Source organism: Lactuca sativa, chromosome 1 (assembly GCF_002870075.4).
Source record: "Lactuca sativa cultivar Salinas chromosome 1, Lsat_Salinas_v11, whole genome shotgun sequence".
Lineage (NCBI taxonomy): Eukaryota > Viridiplantae > Streptophyta > Magnoliopsida > Asterales > Asteraceae > Lactuca > Lactuca sativa.
The window spans coordinates 158411573-158433851 of record NC_056623.2 but is presented as its reverse complement, the minus strand read 5'-3'; positions in this window follow the sequence as shown (position 1 = coordinate 158433851).

Genomic DNA, 22279 nt, shown 5'->3' with positions numbered 1-22279 from the left:
AACAACGCCGGTTTTGACTGCAATAGCTAGAAATTCTCCACGGAAATAGAGCATGTCTAATGAGGATGGATTCGAACCCTTCTTTAAAAGTTATGGGTTTTGATAGGCGGGCAAAATAAGAAATTGGTATAGCAAAGCGGGAAATTGGTAGAAACTTAAAAGTTAAAGCATTCGTGGCATAGGTTCGATTGATTTATTCATATCGAGTAATTTTTAGGGCTGAAATTTGTATAGGAAACCTACTGTAAGGATAATAGGCCAGTAACAGCGCCGGTTTTGACTGCAACAGCTAGAAATTCTCCGAGGAAATAGAGCATGTCTAATGAGGATGGATTCGAACCCTTCTTTAAAAGTTATGGGTTTTGATAGGCGGGCAAAATAAGAAATTGGTATAGCAAAGCAGGAAATTGGTAGAAACTTAAAAGTTAAAGCATTCGTGGCATAGGTTCGATTGATTTATTCATATCGAATAATTTTTAGGGCTGAAATTTGTATAGGAAACCTACTGTAAGGGATAATAGGCCAGTAACAGCGCCGGTTTTGACTGCAACAGCTAGAAATTCTCCGAGGAAATAGAGCATGTCTAATGAGGATGGATTCGAACCCTTCTTTAAAAGTTATGGGTTTTCATAGGCGGGCAAAATAAGAAATTGGTATACCAAAGCGGGAAATTGGTAGAAACTTAAAAGTTAAAGCATTCGTGGCATAGGTTCGATTGATTTATTCATATCGAGTAATTTTTAGGGCTGAAATTTGTATGGGAAACCTACTGTAAGGGATAATAGGCCAGTAACAGCGTCGGTTTTGACTACAACAGCTAGAAATTCTCCACGGAAATAGAGCATGTCTAATGAGGATGGATTCGAACCCTTCTTTAAAAGTTATGGGTTTTAATAGGCGGGAAAAATAAGAAATTGGTATATCAAAGCGGGAAATTGGTAGAAACTTAAAAGTTAAAGCATTCGTGGCATAGGTTCGATTGATTTATTGATATCGAGTAATTTTTAGGGCTGAAATTTGTATAGGTAACCTACTGTAAGGGATAATAGGCCAGTAACAGCGCCGGTTTTGACTGCAACAGCTAGAAATTCTCCACGGAAATAGAGCATGTCTAATGAGGATGGATTCGAACCCTTCTTTAAAAGTTATGGGTTTTGATAGGCGGGCAATACAAGAAATTGGTAGAAACTTAAAAGTTAAAGCATTCATGGCATAGGTTCGATTGATTTATTCATATCGAGTAATTTTTAGGGCTGAAATTTGTATAGGAAACCTACTGTAAGGGATAATAGGCCAGTAACAGCGCCGGTTTTGACTGCAACAGCTAGAAATTCTCCGAGGAAATAGAGCATGTCTAATGAGGATGGATTCGAACCCTTCTTTAAATGTTATGGGTTTTGATAGGCGGGCAAAATAAGAAATTGGTATAGCAAAGCGGGAAATTGGTAGAAACTTAAAAGTTAAAGCATTCGTGGCATAGGTTCGATTGATTTATTCATATCGAGTAATTTTTAGGGCTGAAATTTGTATAGGAAACCTACTGTCAGGGATAATAGGCCTGTAACAGCGGCGATTTTCACTGCAACAGCTAGAAATTCTCCACGGAAATAGAGCATGTCTAATGAGGATGGATTCGAACCCTTCTTTAAAAGTTATCGGTTTTGATAGGCGGGAAAAATAAGAAATTGGTATAGCAAAGCGGGAAATTGGTAGAAACTTAAAAGTTAAAGCATTCGTGGCATAGGTTCGATTGATTTATTCATATCGAGTAATTTTTAGGGCTGAAATTTGTATAGGAAACCTACTGTAAGGGATAATAGGCCAGTAACAGCGCCGGTTTTGACTGCAACAGCTAGAAATTCTCCGAGGAAATAGAGCATGTCTAATGAGGATGGATTCGAACCCTTCTTTAAAAGTTATGGGTTTTCATAGGCGGGCAAAATAAGAAATTGGTATACCAAAGCGGGAAATTGGTAGAAACTTAAAAGTTAAAGCATTCGTGGCATGGGTTCGATTGATTTATTCATATCGAGTAATTTTTAGGGCTGAAATTTGTATAGGAAACCTACTGTAAGGGATAATAGGCCAGTAACTGCGTCGGTTTTGACTGCAACAGCTAGAAATTCTCCGAGGAAATAGAGCATGTCTAATGAGGATGGATTTGAACCCTCCTTTAAAAGTTATGGGTTTTAATAGGCGGGAAAAATAAGAAATTGGTATATCAAAGCGGGAAATTGGTAGAAACTTAAAAGTTAAAGCATTCGTGGCATAGGTTCGATTGATTTATTGATATCGAGTAATTTTTAGGGCTGAAATTTGTATAGGTAACCTACTGTAAGGGATAATAGGCCAGTAACAACGCCGGTTTTGACTGCAATAGCTAGAAATTCTCCACGGAAATAGAGCATGTCTAATGAGGATGGATTCGAACCCTTCTTTAAAAGTTATGGGTTTTGATAGGCGGGCAAAATAAGAAATTGGTATAGCAAAGCGGGAAATTGGTAGAAACTTAAAAGTTAAAGCATTCGTGGCATAGGTTCGATTGATTTATTCATATCGAGTAATTTTTAGGGCTGAAATTTGTATAGGAAACCTACTGTAAGGGATAATAGGCCAGTAACAGCGCCGGTTTTGACTGCAACAGCTAGAAATTCTCCGAGGAAATAGAGCATGTCTAATGAGGATGGATTCGAACCCTTCTTTAAAAGTTATGGGTTTTGATAGGCGGGAAAAATAAGAAATTGGTATAGCAAAGCAGGAAATTGGTAGAAACTTAAAAGTTAAAGCATTCGTGGCATAGGTTCGATTGATTTATTGATATCGAGTAATTTTTAGGGCTGAAATTTGTATAGGTAACCTACTGTAAGGATTAATAGGCCAGTAACAACGCCGGTTTTGACTGCAATAGCTAGAAATTCTCCACGGAAATAGAGCATGTCTAATGAGGATGGATTCGAACCCTTCTTTAAAAGTTATGGGTTTTGATAGGCGGGCAAAATAAGAAATTGGTATAGCAAAGCGGGAAATTGGTAGAAACTTAAAAGTTAAAGCATTCGTGGCATAGGTTCGATTGATTTATTCATATCGAGTAATTTTTAGGGCTGAAATTTGTATAGGAAACCTACTGTAAGGATAATAGGCCAGTAACAGCGCCGGTTTTGACTGCAACAGCTAGAAATTCTCCGAGGAAATAGAGCATGTCTAATGAGGATGGATTCGAACCCTTCTTTAAAAGTTATGGGTTTTGATAGGCGGGCAAAATAAGAAATTGGTATAGCAAAGCAGGAAATTGGTAGAAACTTAAAAGTTAAAGCATTCGTGGCATAGGTTCGATTGATTTATTCATATCGAATAATTTTTAGGGCTGAAATTTGTATAGGAAACCTACTGTAAGGGATAATAGGCCAGTAACAGCGCCGGTTTTGACTGCAACAGCTAGAAATTCTCCGAGGAAATAGAGCATGTCTAATGAGGATGGATTCGAACCCTTCTTTAAAAGTTATGGGTTTTCATAGGCGGGCAAAATAAGAAATTGGTATACCAAAGCGGGAAATTGGTAGAAACTTAAAAGTTAAAGCATTCGTGGCATAGGTTCGATTGATTTATTCATATCGAGTAATTTTTAGGGCTGAAATTTGTATGGGAAACCTACTGTAAGGGATAATAGGCCAGTAACAGCGTCGGTTTTGACTACAACAGCTAGAAATTCTCCACGGAAATAGAGCATGTCTAATGAGGATGGATTCGAACCCTTCTTTAAAAGTTATGGGTTTTAATAGGCGGGAAAAATAAGAAATTGGTATATCAAAGCGGGAAATTGGTAGAAACTTAAAAGTTAAAGCATTCGTGGCATAGGTTCGATTGATTTATTGATATCGAGTAATTTTTAGGGCTGAAATTTGTATAGGTAACCTACTGTAAGGGATAATAGGCCAGTAACAGCGCCGGTTTTGACTGCAACAGCTAGAAATTCTCCACGGAAATAGAGCATGTCTAATGAGGATGGATTCGAACCCTTCTTTAAAAGTTATGGGTTTTGATAGGCGGGCAATACAAGAAATTGGTAGAAACTTAAAAGTTAAAGCATTCATGGCATAGGTTCGATTGATTTATTCATATCGAGTAATTTTTAGGGCTGAAATTTGTATAGGAAACCTACTGTAAGGGATAATAGGCCAGTAACAGCGCCGGTTTTGACTGCAACAGCTAGAAATTCTCCGAGGAAATAGAGCATGTCTAATGAGGATGGATTCGAACCCTTCTTTAAATGTTATGGGTTTTGATAGGCGGGCAAAATAAGAAATTGGTATAGCAAAGCGGGAAATTGGTAGAAACTTAAAAGTTAAAGCATTCGTGGCATAGGTTCGATTGATTTATTCATATCGAGTAATTTTTAGGGCTGAAATTTGTATAGGAAACCTACTGTCAGGGATAATAGGCCTGTAACAGCGGCGATTTTCACTGCAACAGCTAGAAATTCTCCACGGAAATAGAGCATGTCTAATGAGGATGGATTCGAACCCTTCTTTAAAAGTTATCGGTTTTGATAGGCGGGAAAAATAAGAAATTGGTATAGCAAAGCGGGAAATTGGTAGAAACTTAAAAGTTAAAGCATTCGTGGCATAGGTTCGATTGATTTATTCATATCGAGTAATTTTTAGGGCTGAAATTTGTATAGGAAACCTACTGTAAGGGATAATAGGCCAGTAACAGCGCCGGTTTTGACTGCAACAGCTAGAAATTCTCCGAGGAAATAGAGCATGTCTAATGAGGATGGATTCGAACCCTTCTTTAAAAGTTATGGGTTTTCATAGGCGGGCAAAATAAGAAATTGGTATACCAAAGCGGGAAATTGGTAGAAACTTAAAAGTTAAAGCATTCGTGGCATGGGTTCGATTGATTTATTCATATCGAGTAATTTTTAGGGCTGAAATTTGTATAGGAAACCTACTGTAAGGGATAATAGGCCAGTAACTGCGTCGGTTTTGACTGCAACAGCTAGAAATTCTCCGAGGAAATAGAGCATGTCTAATGAGGATGGATTTGAACCCTCCTTTAAAAGTTATGGGTTTTAATAGGCGGGAAAAATAAGAAATTGGTATATCAAAGCGGGAAATTGGTAGAAACTTAAAAGTTAAAGCATTCGTGGCATAGGTTCGATTGATTTATTGATATCGAGTAATTTTTAGGGCTGAAATTTGTATAGGTAACCTACTGTAAGGGATAATAGGCCAGTAACAACGCCGGTTTTGACTGCAATAGCTAGAAATTCTCCACGGAAATAGAGCATGTCTAATGAGGATGGATTCGAACCCTTCTTTAAAAGTTATGGGTTTTGATAGGCGGGCAAAATAAGAAATTGGTATAGCAAAGCGGGAAATTGGTAGAAACTTAAAAGTTAAAGCATTCGTGGCATAGGTTCGATTGATTTATTCATATCGAGTAATTTTTAGGGCTGAAATTTGTATAGGAAACCTACTGTAAGGGATAATAGGCCAGTAACAGCGCCGGTTTTGACTGCAACAGCTAGAAATTCTCCGAGGAAATAGAGCATGTCTAATGAGGATGGATTCGAACCCTTCTTTAAAAGTTATGGGTTTTGATAGGCGGGAAAAATAAGAAATTGGTATAGCAAAGCAGGAAATTGGTAGAAACTTAAAAGTTAAAGCATTCGTGGCATAGGTTCGATTGATTTATTCATATCGAATAATTTTTAGGGATGAAATTTGTATAGGAAACCTACTGTAAGGGATAATAGGCCAGTAACAGCGCCGGTTTTGACTGCAACAGCTAGAAATTCTCCGAGGAAATAGAGCATGTCTAATGAGGATGGATTCGAACCCTTCTTTAAAAGTTATGGGTTTTCATAGGCGGGCAAAATAAGAAATTGGTATACCAAAGCGGGAAATTGGTAGAAACTTAAAAGTTAAAGCATTCGTGGCATAGGTTCGATTGATTTATTCATATCGAGTAATTTTTAGGGCTGCAATTTTTATGGGAAACCTACTGTAAGGGATAATAGGCCAGTAACAGCATCGGTTTTGACTACAACAGCTAGAAATTCTCGACGGAAATAGAGCATGTCTAATGAGGATGGATTCGAACCCTTCTTTAAAAGTTATGGGTTTTAATAGGCAGGAAAAATAAGAAATTGGTATATCAAAGCGGGAAATTGGTAGAAACTTAAAAGTTAAAGCATTCGTGGCATAGGTTCGATTGATTTATTGATATCGAGTAATTTTTAGGGCTGAAATTTGTATAGGTAACCTACTGTAAGGGATAATAAGCCAGTAACAGCGCCGGTTTTGACTGCAACAGCTAGAAATTCTCCACGGAAATAGAGCATGTCTAATGAGGATGGATTCGAACCCTTCTTTAAAAGTTATGGGTTTTGATAGGCGGGCAATAGAAGAAATTGGTAGAAACTTAAAAGTTAAAGCATTCATGGCATAGGTTCGATTGATTTATTCATATCGAGTAATTTTTAGGGCTGAAATTTGTATAGGAAACCTATTGTAAGGGATAATAGGCCAGTAACAGCGCCGGTTTTGACTGCAACAGCTAGAAATTCTCCGAGGAAATAGAGCATGTGTAATGAGGATGGATTCGAACCCTTCTTTAAATGTTATGGGTTTTGATAGGCGGGCAAAATAAGAAATTGGTATAGCAAAGCGGGAAATTGGTAGAAACTTAAAAGTTAAAGCATTCGTGGCATAGGTTCGATTGATTTATTCATATCGAGTAATTTTTAGGGCTGAAATTTGTATAGGAAACCTACTGTCAGGGATAATAGGCCTGTAACAGCGCCGATTTTCACTGCAACAGCTAGAAATTCTCCACGGAAATAGAGCATGTCTAATGAGGATGGATTCGAACCCTTCTTTAAAAGTTATCGGTTTTGATAGGCGGGAAAAATAAGAAATTGGTATAGCAAAGCGGGAAATTGGTAGAAACTTAAAACTTAAAGCATTCGTGGCATAAGTTCGATTGATTTATTCATATCGAGTAATTTTTAGGGCTGAAATTTGTATAGGAAACCTACTGTAAGGGATAATAGGCCAGTAACAGCGCCGGTTTTCACTGCAACAGCTAGAAATTCTCCGAGGAAATAGAGCATGTCTAATGAGGATGGATTCGAACCCTTCTTTAAAAGTTATGGGTTTTGATAGGCGGGCAAAATAAGAAATTGGTATAGCAAAGCGGGAAATTGGTAGAAACTTAAAAGTTAAAGCATTCGTGGCATAGGTTCGATTGATTTATTCATATCGAGTAATTTTTAGGGTTGAAATTTGTATAGGAAACCTACTGTAAGGGATAATAGGCCAGTAACAGCGCCGGTTTTCACTGCAACAGCTAGAAATTCTCCACGGAAATAGAGCATGTCTAATGAGGATGGATTCGAACCCTTCTTTAAAAGTTATGGGTTTTGATAGGCGGGCAAAATAAGAAATTGGTATAGCAAAGCGGGAAATTGGTAGAAACTTAAAAGTTAAAGCATTCGTGGCATAGGTTCGATTGATTTATTCATATCGAGTAATTTTAAGGGTTGAAATTTGTATAGGAAACCTACTGTAAGGGATAATAGGCCAGTAACAGCGCCGGTTTTCACTGCAACAGCTAGAAATTCTCCACGGAAATAGAGCATGTCTAATGAGGATGGATTCGAACCCTTCTTTAAAAGTTATGGGTTTTGATAGGCGGGAAAAATAAGAAATTGGTATAGCAAAGCGGGAAATTGGTAGAAACTTAAAAGTTAAAGCATTCGTGGCATAGGTTCGATTGATTTACTCATATCGAGTAATTTTTAGGGCTGAAATTTGTATAGGTAACCTACTGTGAGGGATTCTAGGCCAGTAACAGCGCCGGTTTTGACTGCAACAGCTAGAAATTCTCCACGGAAATAGAGCATGTCTAATGAGGATGGATTCGAACCCTTCTTTAAAAGTTATGGGTCTTCATAGGCGGGCAAAATAAGAAATTGGTATAACAAAGCGGGAAATTGGTAGAAACTTAAAAGTTAAAGCATTCGTGGCATAGGTTCGATTGATTTATTCATATCGAGTAATTTTTAGGGCTGAAATTTGTATAGGAAACCTACTGTAAGGGATAATAGGCCAGTAACAGCGCCGGTTTTGACTGCAACAGCTAGAAATTCTCCGAGGAAATAGAGCATGTCTAATGAGGATGGATTCGAACCCTCCTTTAAAAGTTATGGGTTTTGATAGGCGGGCAAAATAAGAAATTGCAATAGAAAAGCGGGAAATTGGTAGAAACTTAAAAGTTAAAGCATTCGTGGCATAGGTTCGATTGATTTATTCATATCGAGTAATTTTTAGGGCTGAAATTTGTATAGGAAACCTACTGTCAGGGATAATAGGCCAGTAACAGCGCCGGTTTTGACTGCAACAGCTAGAAATTCTCCACGGAAATAGAGCATGTCTAATGAGGATGGATTCGAACCCTTCTTTTAAAGTTATGGGTTTTCATAGGCGGGCAAAATAAGAAATTGGTATACCAAAGCGGGAAATTGGTAGAAACTTAAAAGTTAAAGCATTCGTGGCATAGGTTCGATTGATTTATTCATATCGAGTAATTTTTAGGGCTGAAATTTGTATAGGAAACCTACTGTAAGGATAATAGGCCAATAATAGCGCCGGTTTTGACTGCAACAGCTAGAAATTCTCCACAGAAATAGAGCATGTCTAATGAGGATGGATTCGAACCCTTCTTTAAAAGTTATGGGTTTTGATAGGCGGGCAAAATAAGAAATTGGTATAGCAAAGCGGGAAATTGGTAGAAACTTAAAAGTTAAAGCATTCGTGGCATAGGTTCGACTGATTTATTCATATCGAGTAATTTTTAGGGCTGAAATTTATATAGGAAACCTACTGTAAGGGATAATAGGCCAGTAACAGCGTCGGTTTTGACTGCAACAGCTAGAAATTCTCCACGGAAATAGAGCATGTCTAATGAGGATGGATTCGAACCCTTCTTTAAAAGTCATGGGTTTTAATAGGCGGGAAAAATAAGAAATTGGTATATCAAAGCGGGAAATTGGTAGAAACTTAAAAGTTAAAGCATTCGTGGCATAGGTTCGATTGATTTCTTCATATCGAGTAATTTTTAGGGCTGAAATTTGTATAGGAAACCTACTGTAAGGGATAATAGGCCAGTAACAGCGCCGGTTTTGACTGCAACAGCTAGATATTCTCCACGGACATAGAGCATGTCTAATGAGGATGGATTCGAACCCTTCTTTAAAAGTTATGGGTTTTGATAGGCGGGCAAAATAAGAAATTGGTAGAGCAAAGCGGGAAATTGGTAGAAACTTAAAAGTTAAAGCATTCGTGGCATAGGTTCGATTGATTTATTCATATCGAGTAATTTTTAGGGCTGAAATTTGTATAGGAAACCTACTGTAAGGATAATAGGCCAATAACAGCGCCGATTTTGACTGCAACAGCTAGAAATTCTCCACGGAAATAGAGCATGTCTAATGAGGATGGATTCGAACCCTTCTTTAAAAGTTATGGGTTTTGATAGGCGGGCAAAATAAGAAATTGGTATAGCAAAGCGGGAAATTGGTAGAAACTTAAAAGTTAAAGCATTCGTGGCATAGGTTCGATTGATTTATTCATATCGAGTAATTTTTAGGGCTGAAATTTGTATAGGAAACCTACTGTAAGGGATAATAGGCCAGTAACAGCGCCGGTTTTGACTGCAACAGCTAGAAATTCTCCGAGGAAATAGAGCATGTCTAATGAGGATGGATTCGAACCCCCTTTAAAAGTTATGGGTTTTGATAGGCGGGCAAAATAAGAAATTGGTATAGCAAAGCGGGAAATTGGTAGAAACTTAAAAGTTAAAGCATTGGTGGCTTAGGTTCGATTGATTTATTCATATCGAGTAATTTTTAGGGCTGAAATTTGTATAGGAAACCTACTGTAAGGGATAATAGGCCAGTAACAGCGCCGGTTTTGACTGCAACAGCTAGATATTCTCCACGGACATAGAGCATGTCTAATGAGGATGGATTCGAACCCTTCTTTAAAAGTTATGGGTTTTGATAGGCGGGCAAAATAAGAAATTGGTAGACCAAAGCGGGAAATTGGTAGAAACTTAAAAGTTAAAGCATTCGTGGCATAGGTTCGATTGATTTATTCATATCGAGTAATTTTTAGGGCTGAAATTTGTATAGGAAACCTACTGTAAGGATAATAGGCCAATAACAGCGCCGATTTTGACTGCAACAGCTAGAAATTCTCCACGGAAATAGAGCATGTCTAATGAGGATGGATTCGAACCCTTCTTTAAAAGTTATGGGTTTTGATAGGCGGGCAAAATAAGAAATTGGTATAGCAAAGCGGGAAATTGGTAGAAACTTAAAAGTTAAAGCATTCGTGGCATAGGTTCGATTGATTTATTCATATCGAGTAATTTTTAGGGCTGAAATTTGTATAGGAAACCTACTGTAAGGGATAATAGGCCAGTAACAGCGCCGGTTTTGACTGCAACAGCTAGAAATTCTCCGAGGAAATAGAGCATGTCTAATGAGGATGGATTCGAACCCCCTTTAAAAGTTATGGGTTTTGATAGGCGGGCAAAATAAGAAATTGGTATAGCAAAGCGGGAAATTGGTAGAAACTTAAAAGTTAAAGCATTGGTGGCTTAGGTTCGATTGATTTATTCATATCGAGTAATTTTTAGGGCTGAAATTTGTATAGGAAACCTACTGTAAGGGATAATAGGCTAGTAACAGCGCCGGTTTTTACTGCAACGGCTAGAAATTCTCCACGGAAATAGAGCATGTCTAATGAGGATGGATTCGAACCCTTCTTTAAAAGTTATGGGTTTTGATAGGCGGGAAAAATAAGAAATTGGTATAGCAAAGCGGGAAATTGGTAGAAACTTAAAAGTTAAAGCATTCGTGGCATAGGTTCGATTGATTTATTCATATCGAGTAATTTTTAGGGCTGAAATTTGTATAGGAAACCTACTGTCAGGGATAATAGGCCAGTAACAGCGCCGGTTTTGACTGCAACAGCTAGAAATTCTCCACGGAAATAGAGCATGTCTAATGAGGATGGATTCGAACCCTTCTTTAAAAGTTATGGGTTTTAATAGGCGGGAAAAATAAGAAATTGGTATATCAAAGCGGGAAATTGGTAGAAACTTAAAAGTTAAAGCATTCGTGGCATAGGTTCGATTGATTTATTCATATCGAGTAATTTTTAGGGCTGAAATTTGTATAGGAAACCTACTGTAAGGGATAATAGGCCAATAACAGCGCCGGTTTTGACTGCAACAGCTAGAAATTCTCCACGGAAATAGAGCATGTCTAATGAGGATGGATTCGAACCCTTCTTTAAAAGTTATGGGTCTTCATAGGCGGGCAAAATAAGAAATTGGTATACCAAAGCGGGAAATTGGTAGAAACTTAAAAGTTAAAGCATTCGTGGCATAGGTTCGATTGATTTATTCATATCGATTAATTTTTAGGGCTGAAATTTGTATAGGAAACCTACTGTAAGGGATAATAGGCCAGTAACAGCGCCGGTTTTGACTGCAACAGCTAGAAATTCTCCGAGGAAATAGAGCATGTCTAATGAGGATGGATTCGAACCCTCCTTTAAAAGTTATGGGTTTTGATAGGCGGGCAAAATAAGAAATTGGTATAGCAAAGCGGGAAATTGGTAGAAACTTAAAAGTTAAAGCATTGGTGGCATAGGTTCGATTGATTTATTCATATCGAGTAATTTTTAGGGCTGAAATTTGTATAGGAAACCTACTGTAAGGGATAATAGGCTAGTAACAGCGCCGGTTTTCACTGCAACGGCTAGAAATTCTCCACGGAAATAGAGCATGTCTAATGAGGATGGATTCGAACCCTTCTTTAAAAGTTATGGGTTTTGATAGGCGGGAAAAATAAGAAATTGGTATAGCAAAGCGGGAAATTGGTAGAAACTTAAATGTTAAAGCATTCGTGGCATAGGTTCGATTGATTTATTCATATCGAGTAATTTTTAGGGCTGAAATTTGTATAGGAAACCTACTGTCAGGGATAATAGGCCAGTAACAGCGCCGGTTTTGACTGCAACAGCTAGAAATTCTCCACGGAAATAGAGCATGTCTAATGAGGATGGATTCGAACCCTTCTTTTAAAGTTATGGGTTTTCATAGGCGGGCAAAATAAGAAATTGGTATACCAAAGCGGGAAATTGGTAGAAACTTAAAAGTTAAAGCATTCGTGGCATAGGTTCGATTGATTTATTCATATCGAGTAATTTTTAGGGCTGAAATTTGTATAGGAAACCTACTGTAAGGATAATAGGCCAATAATAGCGCCGGTTTTGACTGCAACAGCTAGAAATTCTCCACAGAAATAGAGCATGTCTAATGAGGATGGATTCGAACCCTTCTTTAAAAGTTATGGGTTTTGATAGGCGGGCAAAATAAGAAATTGGTATAGCAAAGCGGGAAATTGGTAGAAACTTAAAAGTTAAAGCATTCGTGGCATAGGTTCGACTGATTTATTCATATCGAGTAATTTTTAGGGCTGAAATTTATATAGGAAACCTACTGTAAGGGATAATAGGCCAGTAACAGCGTCGGTTTTGACTGCAACAGCTAGAAATTCTCCACGGAAATAGAGCATGTCTAATGAGGATGGATTCGAACCCTTCTTTAAAAGTCATGGGTTTTAATAGGCGGGAAAAATAAGAAATTGGTATATCAAAGCGGGAAATTGGTAGAAACTTAAAAGTTAAAGCATTCGTGGCATAGGTTCGATTGATTTCTTCATATCGAGTAATTTTTAGGGCTGAAATTTGTATAGGAAACCTACTGTAAGGGATAATAGGCCAGTAACAGCGCCGGTTTTGACTGCAACAGCTAGATATTCTCCACGGACATAGAGCATGTCTAATGAGGATGGATTCGAACCCTTCTTTAAAAGTTATGGGTTTTGATAGGCGGGCAAAATAAGAAATTGGTAGAGCAAAGCGGGAAATTGGTAGAAACTTAAAAGTTAAAGCATTCGTGGCATAGGTTCGATTGATTTATTCATATCGAGTAATTTTTAGGGCTGAAATTTGTATAGGAAACCTACTGTAAGGATAATAGGCCAATAACAGCGCCGATTTTGACTGCAACAGCTAGAAATTCTCCACGGAAATAGAGCATGTCTAATGAGGATGGATTCGAACCCTTCTTTAAAAGTTATGGGTTTTGATAGGCGGGCAAAATAAGAAATTGGTATAGCAAAGCGGGAAATTGGTAGAAACTTAAAAGTTAAAGCATTCGTGGCATAGGTTCGATTGATTTATTCATATCGAGTAATTTTTAGGGCTGAAATTTGTATAGGAAACCTACTGTAAGGGATAATAGGCCAGTAACAGCGCCGGTTTTGACTGCAACAGCTAGAAATTCTCCGAGGAAATAGAGCATGTCTAATGAGGATGGATTCGAACCCCCTTTAAAAGTTATGGGTTTTGATAGGCGGGCAAAATAAGAAATTGGTATAGCAAAGCGGGAAATTGGTAGAAACTTAAAAGTTAAAGCATTGGTGGCTTAGGTTCGATTGATTTATTCATATCGAGTAATTTTTAGGGCTGAAATTTGTATAGGAAACCTACTGTAAGGGATAATAGGCCAGTAACAGCGCCGGTTTTGACTGCAACAGCTAGATATTCTCCACGGACATAGAGCATGTCTAATGAGGATGGATTCGAACCCTTCTTTAAAAGTTATGGGTTTTGATAGGCGGGCAAAATAAGAAATTGGTAGACCAAAGCGGGAAATTGGTAGAAACTTAAAAGTTAAAGCATTCGTGGCATAGGTTCGATTGATTTATTCATATCGAGTAATTTTTAGGGCTGAAATTTGTATAGGAAACCTACTGTAAGGATAATAGGCCAATAACAGCGCCGATTTTGACTGCAACAGCTAGAAATTCTCCACGGAAATAGAGCATGTCTAATGAGGATGGATTCGAACCCTTCTTTAAAAGTTATGGGTTTTGATAGGCGGGCAAAATAAGAAATTGGTATAGCAAAGCGGGAAATTGGTAGAAACTTAAAAGTTAAAGCATTCGTGGCATAGGTTCGATTGATTTATTCATATCGAGTAATTTTTAGGGCTGAAATTTGTATAGGAAACCTACTGTAAGGGATAATAGGCCAGTAACAGCGCCGGTTTTGACTGCAACAGCTAGAAATTCTCCGAGGAAATAGAGCATGTCTAATGAGGATGGATTCGAACCCCCTTTAAAAGTTATGGGTTTTGATAGGCGGGCAAAATAAGAAATTGGTATAGCAAAGCGGGAAATTGGTAGAAACTTAAAAGTTAAAGCATTGGTGGCTTAGGTTCGATTGATTTATTCATATCGAGTAATTTTTAGGGCTGAAATTTGTATAGGAAACCTACTGTAAGGGATAATAGGCTAGTAACAGCGCCGGTTTTTACTGCAACGGCTAGAAATTCTCCACGGAAATAGAGCATGTCTAATGAGGATGGATTCGAACCCTTCTTTAAAAGTTATGGGTTTTGATAGGCGGGAAAAATAAGAAATTGGTATAGCAAAGCGGGAAATTGGTAGAAACTTAAAAGTTAAAGCATTCGTGGCATAGGTTCGATTGATTTATTCATATCGAGTAATTTTTAGGGCTGAAATTTGTATAGGAAACCTACTGTCAGGGATAATAGGCCAGTAACAGCGCCGGTTTTGACTGCAACAGCTAGAAATTCTCCACGGAAATAGAGCATGTCTAATGAGGATGGATTCGAACCCTTCTTTAAAAGTTATGGGTTTTAATAGGCGGGAAAAATAAGAAATTGGTATATCAAAGCGGGAAATTGGTAGAAACTTAAAAGTTAAAGCATTCGTGGCATAGGTTCGATTGATTTATTCATATCGAGTAATTTTTAGGGCTGAAATTTGTATAGGAAACCTACTGTAAGGGATAATAGGCCAATAACAGCGCCGGTTTTGACTGCAACAGCTAGAAATTCTCCACGGAAATAGAGCATGTCTAATGAGGATGGATTCGAACCCTTCTTTAAAAGTTATGGGTCTTCATAGGCGGGCAAAATAAGAAATTGGTATACCAAAGCGGGAAATTGGTAGAAACTTAAAAGTTAAAGCATTCGTGGCATAGGTTCGATTGATTTATTCATATCGATTAATTTTTAGGGCTGAAATTTGTATAGGAAACCTACTGTAAGGGATAATAGGCCAGTAACAGCGCCGGTTTTGACTGCAACAGCTAGAAATTCTCCGAGGAAATAGAGCATGTCTAATGAGGATGGATTCGAACCCTCCTTTAAAAGTTATGGGTTTTGATAGGCGGGCAAAATAAGAAATTGGTATAGCAAAGCGGGAAATTGGTAGAAACTTAAAAGTTAAAGCATTGGTGGCATAGGTTCGATTGATTTATTCATATCGAGTAATTTTTAGGGCTGAAATTTGTATAGGAAACCTACTGTAAGGGATAATAGGCTAGTAACAGCGCCGGTTTTCACTGCAACGGCTAGAAATTCTCCACGGAAATAGAGCATGTCTAATGAGGATGGATTCGAACCCTTCTTTAAAAGTTATGGGTTTTGATAGGCGGGAAAAATAAGAAATTGGTATAGCAAAGCGGGAAATTGGTAGAAACTTAAATGTTAAAGCATTCGTGGCATAGGTTCGATTGATTTATTCATATCGAGTAATTTTTAGGGCTGAAATTTGTATAGGAAACCTACTGTCAGGGATAATAGGCCAGTAACAGCGCCGGTTTTGACTGCAACAGCTAGAAATTCTCCACGGAAATAGAGCATGTCTAATGAGGATGGATTCGAACCCTTCTTTTAAAGTTATGGGTTTTCATAGACGGGCAAAATAAGAAATTGGTATACCAAAGCGGGAAATTGGTAGAAACTTAAAAGTTAAAGCATTCGTGGCATAGGTTCGATTGATTTATTCATATCGAGTAATTTTTAGGGCTGAAATTTGTATAGGAAACCTACTGTACGGGATAATAGGCCAGTAACAGCGTCGGTTTTGACTGCAACAGCTAGAAATTCTCCACGGAAATAGAGCATGTCTAATGAGGATGGATTCGAACCCTTCTTTAAAAGTTATGGGTTTTAATAGGCGGGAAAAATAAGAAATTGGTATATCAAAGCGGGAAATTGGTAGAAACTTAAAAGTTAAAGCATTCGTGGCATAGGTTCGATTGATTTCTTCATATCGAGTAATTTTTAGGGCTGAAATTTGTATAGGAAACCTACTGTAAGGGATAATAGGCCAGTAACAGCGCCGGTTTTGACTGCAACAGATAGATATTCTCCACGGACATAGAGCATGTCTAATGAGGATGGATTCGAACCCTTCTTTAAAAGTTATGGGTTTTGATAGGCGGGCAAAATAAGAAATTGGTAGAGCAAAGCGGGAAATTGGTAGAAACTTAAAAGTTAAAGCATTCGTGGCATAGGTTCGATTGATTTATTCATATCGAGTAAATTTTAGGGCTGAAATTTGTATAGGAAACCTACTGTAAAGGATAATAGGCCAGTAACAGCGCCGGTTTTGACTGCAACAGCTAGAAATTCTCCACGGAAATAGAGCATGTCTAATGAGGATGGATTCGAACCCTTCTTTAAAAGTTATGGGTTTTGATAGGCGGGCAAAATAAGAAATTGGTATAGCAAATCGGGAAATTGGTAGAAACTTAAAAGTTAAAGCATTCGTGGCATAGGTTCGACTAATTTATTCATCTCGAGTAATTTTTAGGGCTGAAATTTGTATAGGAAACCTACTGTAAGGGATAATAGGCTAGTAACAGCGCCGGTTTTTACTGCAACGGCTAGAAATTCTCCACGGAAATAGAGCATGTCTAATGAGGATGGATTCGAACCCTTCTTTAAAAGTTATGGGTTTTGATAGGCGGGAAAAATAAGAAATTGGTATAGCAAAGCGGGAAATTGGTAGAAACTTAAAAGTTAAAGCATTCGTGGCATAGGTTCGATTGATTTATTCATATCGAGTAATTTTTAGGGCTGAAATTTGTATAGGAAACCTACTGTCAGGGATAATAGGCCAGTAACAGCGCCGGTTTTGACTGCAACAGCTAGAAATTCTCCACGGAAATAGAGCATGTCTAATGAGGATGGATTCGAACCCTTCTTTAAAAGTTATGGGTTTTAATAGGCGGGAAAAATAAGAAATTGGTATATCAAAGCGGGAAATTGGTAGAAACTTAAAAGTTAAAGCATTCGTGGCATAGGTTCGATTGATTTATTCATATCGAGTAATTTTTAGGGCTGAAATTTGTATAGGAAACCTACTGTAAGGGATAATAGGCCAATAACAGCGCCGGTTTTGACTGCAACAGCTAGAAATTCTCCACGGAAATAGAGCATGTCTAATGAGGATGGATTCGAACCCTTCTTTAAAAGTTATGGGTCTTCATAGGCGGGCAAAATAAGAAATTGGTATACCAAAGCGGGAAATTGGTAGAAACTTAAAAGTTAAAGCATTCGTGGCATAGGTTCGATTGATTTATTCATATCGATTAATTTTTAGGGCTGAAATTTGTATAGGAAACCTACTGTAAGGGATAATAGGCCAGTAACAGCGCCGGTTTTGACTGCAACAGCTAGAAATTCTCCGAGGAAATAGAGCATGTCTAATGAGGATGGATTCGAACCCTCCTTTAAAAGTTATGGGTTTTGATAGGCGGGCAAAATAAGAAATTGGTATAGCAAAGCGGGAAATTGGTAGAAACTTAAAAGTTAAAGCATTGGTGGCATAGGTTCGATTGATTTATTCATATCGAGTAATTTTTAGGGCTGAAATTTGTATAGGAAACCTACTGTAAGGGATAATAGGCTAGTAACAGCGCCGGTTTTCACTGCAACGGCTAGAAATTCTCCACGGAAATAGAGCATGTCTAATGAGGATGGATTCGAACCCTTCTTTAAAAGTTATGGGTTTTGATAGGCGGGAAAAATAAGAAATTGGTATAGCAAAGCGGGAAATTGGTAGAAACTTAAATGTTAAAGCATTCGTGGCATAGGTTCGATTGATTTATTCATATCGAGTAATTTTTAGGGCTGAAATTTGTATAGGAAACCTACTGTCAGGGATAATAGGCCAGTAACAGCGCCGGTTTTGACTGCAACAGCTAGAAATTCTCCACGGAAATAGAGCATGTCTAATGAGGATGGATTCGAACCCTTCTTTTAAAGTTATGGGTTTTCATAGACGGGCAAAATAAGAAATTGGTATACCAAAGCGGGAAATTGGTAGAAACTTAAAAGTTAAAGCATTCGTGGCATAGGTTCGATTGATTTATTCATATCGAGTAATTTTTAGGGCTGAAATTTGTATAGGAAACCTACTGTACGGGATAATAGGCCAGTAACAGCGTCGGTTTTGACTGCAACAGCTAGAAATTCTCCACGGAAATAGAGCATGTCTAATGAGGATGGATTCGAACCCTTCTTTAAAAGTTATGGGTTTTAATAGGCGGGAAAAATAAGAAATTGGTATATCAAAGCGGGAAATTGGTAGAAACTTAAAAGTTAAAGCATTCGTGGCATAGGTTCGATTGATTTCTTCATATCGAGTAATTTTTAGGGCTGAAATTTGTATAGGAAACCTACTGTAAGGGATAATAGGCCAGTAACAGCGTCGGTTTTGACTGCAACAGCTAGATATTCTCCACGGACATAGAGCATGTCTAATGAGGATGGATTCGAACCCTTCTTTAAAAGTTATGGGTTTTGATAGGCGGGCAAAATAAGAAATTGGTAGAGCAAAGCGGGAAATTGGTAGAAACTTAAAAGTTAAAGCATTCGTGGCATAGGTTCGATTGATTTATTCATATCGAGTAAATTTTAGGGCTGAAATTTGTATAGGAAACCTACTGTAAAGGATAATAGGCCAGTAACAGCGCCGGTTTTGACTGCAACAGCTAGAAATTCTCCACGGAAATAGAGCATGTCTAATGAGGATGGATTCGAACCCTTCTTTAAAAGTTATGGGTTTTGATAGGCGGGCAAAATAAGAAATTGGTATAGCAAATCGGGAAATTGGTAGAAACTTAAAAGTTAAAGCATTCGTGGCATAGGTTCGACTAATTTATTCATCTCGAGTAATTTTTAGGGCTGAAATTTGTATAGGAAACCTACTGTAAGGGATAATAGGCCAGTAACAGCGCCGGTTTTGACTGCAACAGCTAGAAATTCTCCGAGGAAATAGAGCATGTCTAATGAGGATGGATTCGAACCCTCCTTTAAAAGTTATGGGTTTTGATAGGCGGGCAAAATAAGAAATTGGTATAGCAAAGCGGGAAATTGGTAGAAACTTAAAAGTTAAAGCATTGGTGGCATAGGTTCGATTGATTTATTCATATCGAGTAATTTTTAGGGCTGAAATTTGTATAGGAAACCTACTGTAAGGGATAATAGGCTAGTAACAGCGCCGGTTTTCACTGCAACGGCTAGAAATTCTCCACGGAAATAGAGCATGTCTAATGAGGATGGATTCGAACCCTTCTTTAAAAGTTATGGGTTTTGATAGGCGGGAAAAATAAGAAATTGGTATAGCAAAGCGGGAAATTGGTAGAAACTTAAATGTTAAAGCATTCGTGGCATAGGTTCGATTGATTTATTCATATCGAGTAATTTTTAGGGCTGAAATTTGTATAGGAAACCTACTGTAAGGATAATAGGCCAATAATAGCGCCGGTTTTGACTGCAACAGCTAGAAATTCTCCACAGAAATAGAGCATGTCTAATGAGGATGGATTCGAACCCTTCTTTAAAAGTTATGGGTTTTGATAGGCGGGCAAAATAAGAAATTGGTATAGCAAAGCGGGAAATTGGTAGAAACTTAAAAGTTAAAGCATTCGTGGCATAGGTTCGACTGATTTATTCATATCGAGTAATTTTTAGGGCTGAAATTTATATAGGAAACCTACTGTAAGGGATAATAGGCCAGTAACAGCGTCGGTTTTGACTGCAACAGCTAGAAATTCTCCACGGAAATAGAGCATGTCTAATGAGGATGGATTCGAACCCTTCTTTAAAAGTCATGGGTTTTAATAGGCGGGAAAAATAAGAAATTGGTATATCAAAGCGGGAAATTGGTAGAAACTTAAAAGTTAAAGCATTCGTGGCATAGGTTCGATTGATTTCTTCATATCGAGTAATTTTTAGGGCTGAAATTTGTATAGGAAACCTACTGTAAGGGATAATAGGCCAGTAACAGCGCCGGTTTTGACTGCAACAGCTAGATATTCTCCACGGACATAGAGCATGTCTAATGAGGATGGATTCGAACCCTTCTTTAAAAGTTATGGGTTTTGATAGGCGGGCAAAATAAGAAATTGGTAGAGCAAAGCGGGAAATTGGTAGAAACTTAAAAGTTAAAGCATTCGTGGCATAGGTTCGATTGATTTATTCATATCGAGTAATTTTTAGGGCTGAAATTTGTATAGGAAACCTACTGTAAGGATAATAGGCCAATAACAGCGCCGATTTTGACTGCAACAGCTAGAAATTCTCCACGGAAATAGAGCATGTCTAATGAGGATGGATTCGAACCCTTCTTTAAAAGTTATGGGTTTTGATAGGCGGGCAAAATAAGAAATTGGTATAGCAAAGCGGGAAATTGGTAGAAACTTAAAAGTTAAAGCATTCGTGGCATAGGTTCGATTGATTTATTCATATCGAGTAATTTTTAGGGCTGAAATTTGTATAGGAAACCTACTGTAAGGGATAATAGGCCAGTAACAGCGCCGGTTTTGACTGCAACAGCTAGAAATTCTCCGAGGAAATAGAGCATGTCTAATGAGGATGGATTCGAACCCCCTTTAAAAGTTATGGGTTTTGATAGGCGGGCAAAATAAGAAATTGGTATAGCAAAGCGGGAAATTGGTAGAAACTTAAAAGTTAAAGCATTGGTGGCTTAGGTTCGATTGATTTATTCATATCGAGTAATTTTTAGGGCTGAAATTTGTATAGGAAACCTACTGTAAGGGATAATAGGCTAGTAACAGCGCCGGTTTTTACTGCAACGGCTAGAAATTCTCCACGGAAATAGAGCATGTCTAATGAGGATGGATTCGAACCCTTCTTTAAAAGTTATGGGTTTTGATAGGCGGGAAAAATAAGAAATTGGTATAGCAAAGCGGGAAATTGGTAGAAACTTAAAAGTTAAAGCATTCGTGGCATAGGTTCGATTGATTTATTCATATCGAGTAATTTTTAGGGCTGAAATTTGTATAGGAAACCTACTGTCAGGGATAATAGGCCAGTAACAGCGCCAGTTTTGACTGCAACAGCTAGAAATTCTCCACGGAAATAGAGCATGTCTAATGAGGATGGATTCGAACCCTTCTTTAAAAGTTATGGGTTTTAATAGGCGGGAAAAATAAGAAATTGGTATATCAAAGCGGGAAATTGGTAGAAACTTAAAAGTTAAAGCATTCGTGGCATAGGTTCGATTGATTTATTCATATCGAGTAATTTTTAGGGCTGAAATTTGTATAGGAAACCTACTGTAAGGGATAATAGGCCAATAACAGCGCCGGTTTTGACTGCAACAGCTAGAAATTCTCCACGGAAATAGAGCATGTCTAATGAGGATGGATTCGAACCCTTCTTTAAAAGTTATGGGTCTTCATAGGCGGGCAAAATAAGAAATTGGTATACCAAAGCGGGAAATTGGTAGAAACTTAAAAGTTAAAGCATTCGTGGCATAGGTTCGATTGATTTATTCATATCGATTAATTTTTAGGGCTGAAATTTGTATAGGAAACCTACTGTAAGGGATAATAGGCCAGTAACAGCGCCGGTTTTGACTGCAACAGCTAGAAATTCTCCGAGGAAATAGAGCATGTCTAATGAGGATGGATTCGAACCCTCCTTTAAAAGTTATGGGTTTTGATAGGCGGGCAAAATAAGAAATTGGTATAGCAAAGCGGGAAATTGGTAGAAACTTAAAAGTTAAAGCATTGGTGGCATAGGTTCGATTGATTTATTCATATCGAGTAATTTTTAGGGCTGAAATTTGTATAGGAAACCTACTGTAAGGGATAATAGGCTAGTAACAGCGCCGGTTTTCACTGCAACGGCTAGAAATTCTCCACGGAAATAGAGCATGTCTAATGAGGATGGATTCGAACCCTTCTTTAAAAGTTATGGGTTTTGATAGGCGGGAAAAATAAGAAATTGGTATAGCAAAGCGGGAAATTGGTAGAAACTTAAATGTTAAAGCATTCGTGGCATA